This window comes from Aphelocoma coerulescens, chromosome 4A (assembly GCF_041296385.1).
Source record: "Aphelocoma coerulescens isolate FSJ_1873_10779 chromosome 4A, UR_Acoe_1.0, whole genome shotgun sequence".
Classification (NCBI taxonomy): Eukaryota; Metazoa; Chordata; class Aves; order Passeriformes; family Corvidae; genus Aphelocoma; species Aphelocoma coerulescens.
This window is the reverse complement of record NC_091018.1, coordinates 12145184-12159226: the sequence shown is the minus strand read 5'-3', so window position 1 is coordinate 12159226 and position 14043 is coordinate 12145184. Positions and strand designations below refer to the sequence as shown.

Here is a 14043-nt window from a genome sequence, read left to right as displayed (position 1 = left end):
GCCACCTTCTGCACAGGCTTTAGATATATTTGCCACATTAAATAATACCAGTGTATGTAATAGAACACACTTAATGATAACTCCTTGCCTACTGCAGAATGCCTACTGAATTCTAGTGGCCTAGTGTGACTGAGGTCATGGTACATAAATCTGATTGTAATCCCAAATTAAACTTAAATATACTTGTTGAGCAATAACAGCAAAGTTGAAAAATGAAACACAGCCTTCTCCCCGAAGTAGCTTTGAGAGCTTGGAAAATTATAGCTCTATTGGTTGGATGCCTGGGAAGTTATTTCTGGTCCATTGAAATAATTGTATTAATGCCATGCACTACGTTAGAGTCTGGTCTTGTGGTCTTTTGAAATACAAAGCATAATTCTCTGACAAAAATTTTAGAGATATTCTGTGATGCACCTGAGATTTTTTTGCACCGTATGTCTGAATAAAAATTATTAATGCAGAAATATCTTATTTGCAGAAATAAGCAAGTTACTCATACTCTGGGTACCTTTATTTATTTGGTTATTTGATTGTCGCTTGTCCAATGCTACAACTTTTAACCTTTGACTCTCTAAAAAATTGTTTTTATGCTTTACCTTTATGGAGGTTTTTATGTTTAGAGCCCTTTCCAATCTTGAGAGAAATGAAATTTCTTTCAGTATCTTTTGTCTTGAAGTGTGGATTGTTTAGGATTATGACTTGATTGCATTTGAGTCATATTGCTGTATAATGGTTGTTCTCTGTCATGCGTTCATGGGGCAAAGAGCAGCATAAGAAAACAGTATTTGGAATGCTATACAATGGGAAGATTCTTAGGTTTTGCAGAAGAAAGTGCTTTTTGAACTTAAAGCTTAAATCTAGTAAATTCTGCCATTACCAATCATCAGTTGACTCCTTCTCCAGATGAGAACTAACCCCATCAGCACCTGTCAGCAGCTGTGCACACTCCCCTGAAATCTTCTGTTAATGATTTTATTTCCAACGTGGTTTGACTAACAGGTTGTATATCTGCTGAAATCAAATACAAAGAAGTGTGGTAAAAGCTGTCTAAAACAGGATACATGAACTCTGTCTGCTAGTAAAATTAAATTATTAATGGTTTAATTTCTTTTTTTTCTTTCCACAGGATTTGAGGTTCCAATTAAATCTGTGTTTGGGCCATTGCTTTGCCTGCCAGTACTTAATCTTTTTCGAAAGCCTCATCACTTATCTAAAACAAAAGAAGAACGAGGTAAGGAGAAAAAGTAATGAAATGCAGCATAGCACATCTGTCAAAGGAACGGAAAGTAGCTTTAAAAAAAATCCAGGATCAATGACAGTTAGAAATTATTTGTTGAGCACTAAATGTGTTCCTGTTAGGCATGTTAATTCTAAGGAATCTGTACTATTATGTCCTTGCATACACTGAGGGTTTGGTTGTTTGTGTTTAAGAGATTTACTGTTGATGTAGCCACAGGATACAAATGACTGATAGGAATAGTTGCTAAGTGTACCTCTCTGTACTATAGAGTCCTTTGTAAGATTGTTTGACATCTTGATACTGAACTGTTGAATATAATTAACATTTCAGAAGTTATTTAAAATTCACTTTTGGGTCAGTCTTGATTTATGTTCTTCAAATGTGCATAATGCAATACTGGGTACTGTATTAAAAGACTTAACCTGTGTCAGCACTTAGAGCTGTACTATCCTTTGTTGTTGATAATAGATCTGTCCAAAATACTTGGAACTGACTTTTGCTATGTCACTTAGGATTGCAATAACATACAGCAAGGCAGGCATAACTAGAGGTGACAGAGAAGAGTAGTAAAGTGATTTAGCCTTGACAGGCTAAGGATGTAAGGCAGATATGGTTTGAAAAATATAAGCCTTTCCTGAACTGCAAAAGTTTAGCCTGCAGTGGCCACCCCTGCAGCCACTGCTGATGTGCACAACAGAGAATGTTGGGATTTTTTGTCCACTCATTTTTTCTGCATTCTCCAATTCCTTCCCAGGGTCAAGTTCAAACTAATATTAGCTGATGCAGAGCAGGCTCAGTGGCTCCTTAATATGCTTTCACCTCAGGGTCCTTATGTGAAAACCAGCAGGTTAGAAAGTTTGTTGGCCTCTCACTTTTTCAACATAAAATATCATGTATTTGGTTTGGGAGTGTTAACCACACATCTTCTCTAGGGTTTCTCTCAAGGATGCTATTTATAGTTTTGCTTTTCAAGCTGTGTAAAGGGTGTTATTAAGCAGCTGGGAAAAAATGTTTAATCATCAGACCATGGAAAGCCATAGGCCAGGCAGAAAATTGCCAGTGGTATTTGTCAGAAATAAGTAAAACTGGGTTCAATAGGTGTGTTTTTAAAGCACATATGTTGCTAAGCAGAGTTGTACCTCCACATCCAGAGCTGATGATGGAAATAGCTCACTGATACAAGCATTCCTGAAATGTTTCCTAGAATTTCTATCAGAAATTACTTTTACATGTGTAGATTGTTGGCTTTGCTGTGTAAATCCTTTAGGTTTGCCAAATAGCTTCCAGGTTTCTGAATCCTGTCTTGCTGTAACTGTGTCTTACAGCACAGTTGTCTTCTAGGTTGCCCATCTACGGCATCACATCTGCTAAAATTTCTCATTGTATTGGTCTCTGAGACTGAAAAAAATGATGAAACAACAAACATTTGTATAATTTAATAAAAATTACTCCCTATCATTGCTTATGGCATCAGTTGCCAACAGGGTCTATCTTCAAAAAAAATTAATTAAGCTTTAAATTAACTACTCTTAATAGGATTTGGAAAAAAACACACTTGATTTGTCTGTAGCTCTTCAGCTTTGTTTCAATTCCTCATAATTGCATTTCAAAGCTCTTCTTTCAACAGATAGACATCATAAATTTAATTTTTAAAATATTCTCTTATATTTTCTTGTTTAAAAAAAAATTAATTTTTTACCTTCCAAACTTCCTGCTTCTCCAAAACCCTGTTGGTGAGCCACATTAACAAATTAAAACAGATAATCTTAGTAATTATTAGCTTCTTATAAACATAATTATCTTATGAGGAGTGCAGATGACATTAAAAAAATCTTACACTGAAATGGTGCCTAAAATGAGTTATATGCTATCTATGTATGCGGTTTAATTGGGACCCCTACTGATACTGAAAACAGTCCGTTTTTTGTGGTTTCAAACAAAATCAAGACTTAAATGATTACAATGATGTATCTGGAATGTCTGGGTGTCTGTATCCCCCAGTAATTTTTAACTCATTCACTGACATAAGGGATTCTTTTAGCCCATTGACTGATACTAAAATGAAGATAGAATTTTGAGACAAAATTGTTCCTAACATTCTAGTGAAAATACATGGCTTTGCAGTAAAAAAAAAAGGATATTTTAAACACCCTGACTAAGGGAATGCCACTTTGTGAGCTTCTCTGAAAGTTTCTACAACAGAAAGAGACCTAATTAATGTGCCACATTTAGGAAAGGCATTTTCATCAGAATCTGCACCTTTTCAACATGTCAGGGTCCAGGGTGAAAATTTGTGAATGCAGGGAATTTCCAGGTTTCTGCTCAGGAAATCAGACTGGCTTCCTCCTTGTGTGCTCTGAATATCTCCCTCTTCCTCATGGTACATATATCCTGTCTGTCTGGAAGATGCTGATATTTGATGTGAAAACCATTCCTGCAGCAAGAGGAACATTTACTTCAGGTTATAACTTCTGTGTTTAAAACCAAGCCCCATTATCATGCATGTGGTTGGCTGGGATCATGTTTATGGTTTATTATATTTGCAGTTTCAACTGTAAACACAGAAAAATATCTGTTTTGCTTGTGAGGCTGCTTATAGCTCTCATTGAACAGTAACAAACCTTATGCTATGGATGAAAGAATGTGATTTATCTGTGTTCTTAAGTGTACTAGGTATGTGAATAGACATCACTCTCATAAACTCTCTTATACTGTGATTTTATAAATTCCTGTTAGCTTGTACAATCAGGGAAGTTCTTAAGCACATGAAATAGCTGTCAGCATGTGGCTCCTTGCCACTGTGAAGTCTTGATATGGTTACAGGCCTTCAAGATGAAATGTGGTTTCCTAGACAATTTCTGTAATGGATCTTTGGGGTATTCATACTTTCAAGACATATGTGGATTTATAAGCCATAAAAGACAAAGCATGCTTTGCAGTTTCTATTCTAAATGTAACACCATTTAAAATGCTTGAGGTTACATGCATACAGTGAATAGTTTGCTCTGAGCATCTTAAACATTCATTTCTACTGGTTCTCATATCAGAGATTCTCTATTAATATTGCCATAGTGAAACAGGAGAGTGACTGCTGGGAATCTCCAGGCAATCAATGAAAAATACTTGGCAACAACACTGTCCTTTTCACTTTCATTAAAGGTTGTGAAAGCAATTTGCTAACATTAATAACACATTACAGTAACCTCTTGAATCTCTGTGAGCATTCAGTTCTAGAAAATTTAACCTTAGCTAGAAAGAGGTAACAGCTATGCTAAGAAAGTAGAAACTGGCCATTCCTTTGCTGGCCTCCCTTTTTTGTGGACCCTCTTGGACATCCATGAAGTTTTGTTTCAAAAAATGCTCATGGATCACAGTCTCCAATCTCTGGACTCTACTTTTTGAAGCTAGTCTTTCATTATTACATCAGGCCTCTGGTCTATCTTGGGCTTTTTAATAGCTTGACACAAATTTTAAAAGAATCTGAAGAATGAGAAGGAAACAAAAACACTAACATTTCCTAATAGCAGTATTCACCTTGTCGATGTATAGAAACTTCCTTAGAATGCTTGTGTTCAGTGTTCCATCAGTTTTACACTGTTGAAAGTTTAGACCCAATTGCAAATTAGCAATAAGGAGGAATAGTCAGCAATTCAAATATCAAATAGGAAAGTCTTCACTGAGTTTGACAGGTTTTTTTTTCTTTTTTCTTTCTCCCTCCCTCCCCCATTGTTCCATAAATATCTTGTTTAAGTTTTACGGTGTGTTCTGTATGTTAACGAAAACCTTTTGATTCTACTTTACTGCACCTAACCATGATGGCTTAATGTAGGGTAGTAACTACTGAATTATCCAGTGTCATAATGTGCTTGCCAAATTTTTATGCACATGTCTCATCAACTTGTCTCACTGGAATGGAACCTCATTCCAAACTTTCCTTCACAAACCATTAGCAATTTACTTCATAGTAATTCCAAGACATGACTACAGAGTCAGTGATACAGAGATACCAAAGCAGACAATAGTACATTTTATTCCTTATTCTTTTGTATAACAAAACCTTTTTTTGATATTAATGGAAATCTATGATGCAAAGGTGGTATTTTTCACACTGTCCAGTACTATAAATATATTCTACCATTTGAACTGTAATCTCATGAACTCCCCTTGTTCCTACTTATAACATCAAAACATAGTTTTCAAGGACAGAATAAAAGCACTTATTGGAGAAAACTTGAATTATCTAGCAGTGAAATTTCATTATTACTTTAATTATGTACATAAAATTTAAAAAATGGAGTTGCTATAGGGTTCCAGCAATGCAATTTTTCAATAATACACTGTGGAGATGGTTTTTTGCAATATTCCAGAGTTCTGTCCTTTAAGATGAATGTATTTTTATGTAATTCAAGTTATTTTACAATCTTTAAAGTATTATTTTACAAATCACTGATGTATTAAGTTGGTTTAATTCTCTATCTGCATTTTGTCTTCCAAAAGCACATGTGGTAGAGATGTTTCATGATTCTTCCAAAATCTGTAAACCAGTGAATCAGTGACAGGAAAAATAAAATTAAAAATTCAAAAGATCAATGCTGACCAAAGACCAGAGATACTTACAGTATTATTAGATTTTTGGTTTTCTGCCTGTAGGCCATAATGTTATAGATAAAACATTTTTTGGAGTAAATAAAGATGATCACTATATACCATAAATAATAGTAGTATGTGCTTTTGCTAGCATTAGGAGGATTGTAAGTACCTTCTGTCATATATTTTGCTAGCATCAAAAAGGCAATAACTGATTAAATATATATCTTCTGCCTGACACATTTCACTTGTACTTCCACAAAAGTAATCATATCCTGTTCTTTTCATCTTCTGGCTGTTAATGCTTTCCAGCAGAAGGGAGGCCAGTGACACCAAACAGCAGCTCCCAGGGTATGTGAATGCTGCTGGAGCTGAACACTTTGGTGCCTGGTTTAAAAGAAAATCAGCACTGAGTCTTCCTCTTTAGGCTGTCAATGAACAGTGAGGCTACAAATATCAAGGCACTAGAGGAATTCAAATCATGTTAGGCACAAGAGCTCAGAAGTGCCTTTTATCCCAGTGAAATCCTGCCAAGGCTTGCAGTAAGATGGTAGTTTCCAGATCTTTTTCTCAAACTTCCAAGAGTGTTTGTGCCCATGTCTGAACTCACTGTGCTCTCAAGTTGGGACCATGAGACTGAGCATAGCATTCACTATGTTCCTCAGTAGTACGTGGTTTTTAAAATACTGCTGTCCAAGTTCAGCTTCACTTAAGGCTATATATAATGGTGTAGGTATAATAGTAATAATTTTAGTAATAATTTTTCTAACAGGTAATGAATTACAGTATCAGAATTAATATCATGAGCAGCAACCTCTTTGCTTGCATCACTACTGCAACTCTTGTTCTCTCTATTCCCAGAAAAATGATTTTGAAATTTTCTTGGGTTCTAAATGTTACATAGCTTTCAGGTAGCTTAGTATACTAAATTTCTGTCTCTAGGGACTTAGAAAAAAACTCTGTGTAAGCAGACTGATCTCATCTTAATCCCTGGTAGGCATTCTTTCAAATCTTAAAACTACAACTGTAGTCATGTCAAAGTAATTTATTTTTTTGTTTAACCCAAGTAGCTCAATACTTGGATTAAAAAAGAAGAGGAATAGGTGCTGCAGGCCAGGATTTATGTAGGTGAGAAAGCTGGAACAGTGATAATGTGACACTGTCTTGGTGGCACCATCCTTTTTTGTACATGTTAATTCCAGGTGAAAAAGCCCAAAATTATAAAAAGGTGTTAAGTATGGGAAGAAACTGTACAAAACCACACCAAGACAGCATGTGTAAGCTCTTAATTTAATTACTGCAGATTTATTTTGATTTGTATCTGAAACACAGCCGGCAGTATTGTATTTGCCAGAAAAATAGATCATTTTAATGCAATCAACTTGTCTCTTATTTTCTATTCCTTCATTTGAGATTTTACATCTAATTTTCATCATGAAAAACATATTGAGATGGTAATACTGAATATATCCAAAGTGGTTCAGCACCATGGCTTGCTCCTTATAGTGTCAAGAAGTTTAGGGACAGCAACCTGGGGAAATCTAGATTTTTCAGGGGATTACTGCCCCTGACTCCTTCAGAAATCCGCTTGGACAAATTTATTCTCTCACATCCCCAGTGTCAGGAAAAATCTTTCTTTCAATTGGATAGGTACAAACATGCTACAGTCACTCAGCTCTTACCTTCCATCAGTGAGATGTGTAAAATTTGCAGTTTCAGCACAACATTTGTCCAGTGGATCTCTGCCTGTGTGCGGGCCGGCTGTGTAAGTAGGAATGGAAATGTCAAACCTATCTTAGTGCATCTCACCACAGTTCAGGCAGCAGCACCCCAACATCAGCATGCTGGGCACTTGGCCATGCCTTTGCTCAGTGCTCTGCCACCCCCAAATTTGCCTTAGGCAGGGCATGTCTGCAGTCATTCCTTTCTCAGAGCACTTCCCAAAATCTGATGGCAGAACTGTTGGGAGCCATCAGCTATTAGAGAGCAAAGGGAATTTCTAGAAAGTTACTTGCCAGTATAGGCTGTTTGAGCACTTGACACACACCTTCACCCTTTGCTGCTTTTTTCCTTCTCAGTCTCTTTAAAATACAATTACACGTCCACCATGCAGGAGTAAGGGACAGGAATTGCTCCAAGTGTTGGTATGGAAGGGAGGGAGTATGTGCTGCAAAGAAGCACTTCATGGCAAGGAGCAGGTTCTGGATAAGCCACTGTCCTTTCATGGTCCCTGCAGGCCGTCAGATACAGAGCAGGCTTGGCAGCACTGCATCAAAGTGGGAGCATTCAAATTCATGTATAGGCAGTCAAACTACGTAATACTGGATGGACATTAGCAAAGTCATTTGGAAATAGAAGTACAGACAGAGATCGGGGGAAAGATTGAATTATAATTCAATGATCCCATATTTATAAATTATCTAGTATCTATAACACTTTAAAATAGGATTTATTTGCTTTAATAATTCATGGAAAGTTCCTAGTAGGTAATTTATTAATAATACAGTGTCATCAGTATGGATTTTGCCCAATTCCTATTTCTATTCTATTGAACCTACTGCTCTGTTTTATGGCAGCAGCAAGAAGCTCAGTTTTAAGCAGTGAAAGGAAGCCTATTAACTTGTTTTCAAAATAAAATATGGAGATATCTGTGGAATACAAAGCTTCTGTTTGAGGTCAGGAATAGCTACAAACACAGAAGGAACCACACATTTCTGTTTATATGATTGCTAAAGGTCACTATGCAGAAAAATACTGAAGTATGTAGGCACTTAGATTTGAGTCACGCCACTAAAATCAATGGAATGACTTTTATACTTATTGGAATAATTATCCTATTAAGACATTTACTTAAGTGTTCTGCTGATTCAGAGCCAGAATATACAAGCACACTGTAAAGGCAAAGCCTGTCACATTGGCAAAGTACAATTTGAAGTGTTTACCAAATTCTTTAATAGTCCATTACTATTTTCAGCTGTTTCATATACTCTTAATACATAAATTAGCACTGTCCCCCCAAGAAGCGTGTAGATATTGGTTTGAAAATGGTGGGTTTATAGCAGTGGCAATCAGTAGGAAAGGCCTATTTATTTTTTCATCCGCATTCAGATTTTAGTCTTGTTTTCAACAAGTAGGTTTCTCAAGCTGCAATACTCTGACATTGTGCCTGAAACAGTTTGCTGCAGAGCAACAAATCTTCATGTTTTCAGGAAAAAAAAAGCCAGTATCTGGTTAGTGATATTGCTAAAGAGATTAAGATTGTAGTTCTTAAGAAAGTAGATCTGTTTGTTTCACTAAGAAGATTAGAAAGAAATATGCACCAAATGTGTCATTCCAGCTATGATGATTTCATGTAAGCACTGTAACAAGTGAAAAACTGATAAAAATTGGAAGCAATGGAATGGGTTGATTAAGTCCATCTCCAGAACTGCACGCTGTAAAGCTCAGGTGATTTTCCATGACACTCTGCTGCTGGTGAAGCCAGGCTTACTGGTGGCTATCACAGTTTCTACTACATGTGTGTATGTGTGTACAGCCCGTCTGCTTTGTAAGTTTTAGGAGAAAGGAGTTGGGAAACTCCTGCTGTCATTTTATTTTTAAGTGAAGGATGCAGTGCACTGAATGCACAAAATAGTGTTCAAGCACAAATGGGCTACGGACCAAGAACTAAATCTCAGTAGCGTTTGCTTCGGTTCCTGCTGCTGCCATAGTGGGTAAACTGGCACAGGAGAACTGGCACAAGAATGTATAGATTAGGTTTTAGCACTGTCAGTTTGAAACTGTTGAGAATGGTGGTGTACTGGTTTGGCCAAATTTAGAAATATATCCTCTGAGAGAAGGCACAACCACCCCTCCCCCACCAGGTTCGGGAAAAAAAAAAAAAAATTTTTCCTCGAAGGAAAGTGAAGAAGATAAAACTATTTATTTAACAAACACACAGGAAAGGAAAATGAGGTGAAATGGTAAAATCTTTCGCTGTGGAGGAAAAAGCTGGGAAAGCGTTAGAGTCCTTCCTTTGGTCTCCTCGGAGCTGGGGCTTGGCCCAGGGCCAGGCCCTCTGTGCCCTATGGAAAGTCCTCCCGATGTGCTCTGAGGTTGAAAGCAGTCCAGTAGAAAAGGGAGAAAATCCGGAATTCTAGAGAAGAAAAAGCAAAGTCCAACTCTCAGTCTCTCTCCGGAGAATCAGAAACTGAAACAACTGGCCAAAAGCTGATTGGAAAGCCACAAGCCGGGTGCTTCCTCGCTCCCCTGCCACAGCTGGGGAAAAAAACCCTCCTATCTTTATGTGACCTTGAACAAGCTGCAAACTGCTTTGAGAAAGTTTTGCTCAGTTTTTTTTCTTCCCCTCTCAGGCTCAGTTTAGAGGCATAGAAAAGCACAAAAATTAATTTCTGGGCATAGGCAGCGATATGGGATACACATCATAACGTCACCCCAAGACAGGTGGGTACCACTGTTGGTGGTGGCTGCAGTTCCTGGCTCTCTCTGAAGTTATGTGAGAGAGGAGGCGTATTTATCCCTTGCTTTCACAGAATACTGGTGTATTACGTTCGTGTGCTGTCAGTCTCATGTGGGTAGTTGATAAATCTGGCTAGATAGTATTCATCAGTAATGATCAACAATTTTATGGTAAAATAGCAAAATTATTTTGGAATGAGATCTGGTGACTTCTAAAATGTGTTTTACAAAGCTGATCTTTGTACTTTATAAACACTATTTTCTCCAAAACTATCACTTCTGATTCAGATGTCTCAAACATTTTTTTCTTATTTAGAAAGCAGAGGAAAACAATATTCAGGGTTCAGGGTTTTCTTTTAAAATTGTCTCATTTTTTTGACTGAAATCTTTCTCAAGTTCTCTTTGTCTGTATTCACTATAAATATCAAGCAGCTGATTTACAAGAGGATACCTAACAGTCTTCTGTTGATGGCTGTACAGAATTTTACCAATTGCATGGGATTTTCTGTTTTGGGCAGTTCTCAGGCTTTATCTGGTACAAATCTTCCAATGGTATCATGAGATAACCAGTACGGCTGAGGTATGACAGTGTTTTATGATTGTTCTTTAAATCAATACATTTTCACTTTTAGAAAAATCAAAATATCTCAATAAATGTAGAAAAGGTTTATGGAATCATAATAATTGATTCATTTAGACTCTGATTTGTTTCTTTGCTTTTGAGCATTGCTTGCATGTAAATGTTTGGTATGACCCTGAAACACGTCTTGTTTCTAATGAGGAAAAGGTTTTCCTGCCTTGTGTGTTACTGAATGAACATTATTCAAATAGGTGTGTGTGTGCACATTTCAGGGTTTAGGAGTATGCAAAGGCATAGTATTCAATGTATAGAAATGAGGTGCTGACTTAAAATACAAAAGCAGTGCTTTGTAGTAAAACCTCCTGCATCCTCCTCACTTCTACACGCATTAAGTACAAACTATTAAAACAGCAGCATAGTTAACATGAAAGAGATTTCCAGAAACATATCACCATAAAATACCTACTACTCTCATACATCTGCACACTGGGAGAAGAGGAGGGAGAAATTTATTTTTAAATCCTTCTACAAAAACTGCTATTGATCTTCAGACACTTGTCTTTTTATTCTTTCCCTTACCAATTCCCAGCCAATGGACAAGGACACACTGTATCACTACTTTCTGTGTGATTCATTCCTTATAAAACAATCTGTTCTTTTAGTGGCACTTGTTATTAATCAAGGTTTTTTCCTTTCATTAGAGTCGTTGTTGGCTCAATCACTTCACTATATGTAATCACTAACTTTTTGCATTACACTGGTGAATAGGTGATCTTCTATTTCAGAGGGATGCTGGTACATTTAGTATGATGCTTTGCAATTTCAGTGAGAACACTAATGATTGAAGTGTGATTGCTTTTTTTTTTTCCTTTGAGAGAAAAAAAAGTGTAACACGTTCCCCTTAGAGAGAAAATAGAGAAGAATGATGGAAATTTCCAAACTCGATTTATTTTTTGTATCATTAAAATGTTGAAAAGCACCAAGGAATTCTCTTGCAGAATCAATCATTTCATAATGTATCTGCAGAGGCTCTGGACTGCCCTATCCTAAAGAGAATGCTGAAAAGGCTAAAGTATCAATTTTGTACAATAGTCTGAGTATTTGCAGAATATAGCACTAAAATTCTCACTGTTACAAGTGAAATGGAGGAGGAGGGAGGGTGTGTGTACATAAAACCTTTATTGACATGGTATTGTTTTCTTTGCAAAAATGGTCCAGTTTCTGTGTGGAACAAATAGAAAGACCAAGGAGATGCAATACATCACTGAGAAGGTATTTAGGATATATTTTAATGCAAAAAGGCAAATGTTTAGATAATACGAAAAAATTTTGTGAGAAATATTAAAAAAATTAATCCGTTTTTTCATGCAAATGATGCTTGTTCTCCAACAGCTGGTGATTGTTCTGACAGGCTACTTTAAAACCAAGACTAAATAAATAAATACTAAATATTCTACACACCTCTGCTTTTAAAATTTGGCTTCTCATCATATTTTCTCTCTGAATTTTGCAATTACCTTTTTCTTGATTTCTGCTGGTAGCTGCACTTTTCCTTTCCAGATCTCACATATTGCCTGGTGAGTTTTTTTGGTTTTCTTTCCTGTCCATTTTTTATTTGAGCCTTACGGTTTACATTCTATAATACAGTAAATTTCTGTCTTTTCTCCTTCCTTGGTAATTGTTTTGTAGAGATTGATGAGGAATCTTCCATTCCCTCAACTCCAAACATTTAGCTTTCATTATTAGCCTTTTCTCTTGAAGCAATTCTGCCCCATAGCTGGATTTTACTGCATCTGATTCCAGCAGCCAAAGCATCTTCCAAACTCCTGATATACTTGGTCTTTAGCTCTTAGTTCATTTAATTTATCCTGTTTACCCTTTGCATATTTTCCCCAAATTAGGTTTTTACCTTTTAGCTTTGTCGCGGGTTGGGTTTGTAACCAGGCGGAAACACCAATTTAGTGTAGTGGTTTGGTCTAAAATACTCATTACTGTTTATCTTCTGTGAGATAAGAATTAGGAGAAATGCAAAGCAGGCACCAACTTGAAAGAATATAAAGAAGTTTATTAACAGACCTAAAATAAGGAAAAAAAAAAATTATACCACCTTCAGAACTCTCCTCCTCCCCCCACCTTCCTCCCTTCTCCCACTGACAATGTAAAGACAACCCTTAAGATGTTCAGTCTGTTTACCACTTCCATAATAACCTTGTTCAGTCCATTTAGAAAGAGAAGTCTCTGCTTGCTCGTGCTATGAAAACAGTATCACACCGAGACAGCCACCCACTTCCAAATATTGTTCAGTCCATTTAGGAAGAGGAGTCTCTCTGCTCGCATGTGAGTCCCTTCCCCCGACTTGCAGCTTTTCCCGCAACTGCTTTCGAGGGTCCACTCTTGAAGTCTTTTGGGGTACAATTTTAAGGTTGAGCCATTCAGAAACAAAAAAAACCAGAGGCCCTTCTCCTTCCCTGGGAGCAAAGGGTCTTCCTCATCTTCATCTTTAGGACTATCTCTGGGAGCATCTCTAGGAATTGAGGTTTTTCTCCTTTCCCATTTGGAGCAAAAGTCCTCATCTGGTTCATCTGGTTCATCTCTCCCTGTCCAAACTTCTCATGAAATTACAGCTGCGTCAGCATCTGCCTATCTCAGCGCAGGTGTTTTTGCTTACGAGTTGAACACTCCACCCCCCAGATCTTCATGAAATTACAACAGGATACTCTGATATATCATAGCTTCACAACAGACTTTTCAGCTTTAAGCATCTCCTCTCTCTCTTCCCTCAGGTTTTCAGCTCTTCACAGCAATAAAAGGGTTAATCTCACCTCGGCCTTGCAGCTGGAATGTGGCTTATCGCTGTTGGTCACCTGACCTCTGCCGGACAGAGGTGCCGCTTTGCTGAATCTCGGCCGCAGTGGAGGGGGGGTTCCAAGCCGCTCTGGCTGCCCACGGCAAGGCAGTGGGGGGGGTTCCACGGCTGGAACAAGCTTTGTCTCTTTTTCCATGCTATTCCATACTTCTGTATTGACTTTTTACCATTTTTTCCTCCTAATCTTTGGAATGTTCCTCAGAGCCACCTCTAATCCTCCTTACACATTCATGTACCTCATTATTGAATCTCCATCCTAAATTGTTGGATAATAAGCTACTTGTGAAAGAGATCAACTGTATTATTTTCAGT

The 14043-nt window shown here is 37.3% G+C and overlaps 1 long non-coding RNA gene across 1 annotated transcript in view; it reads left to right on the top strand.

Moving 5' to 3' along the window:
• The window catches only part of LOC138110447 (uncharacterized), a 283040-nt gene that overhangs the window by 245371 nt on the left and 23626 nt on the right, over positions 1 to 14043 (top strand). Inside the window, exon 4 of the long non-coding RNA XR_011150931.1 lies at positions 1127 to 1231. This is a non-coding gene — a long non-coding RNA (uncharacterized lncRNA). The remainder of the gene's footprint in view (positions 1 to 1126; positions 1232 to 14043) is intronic.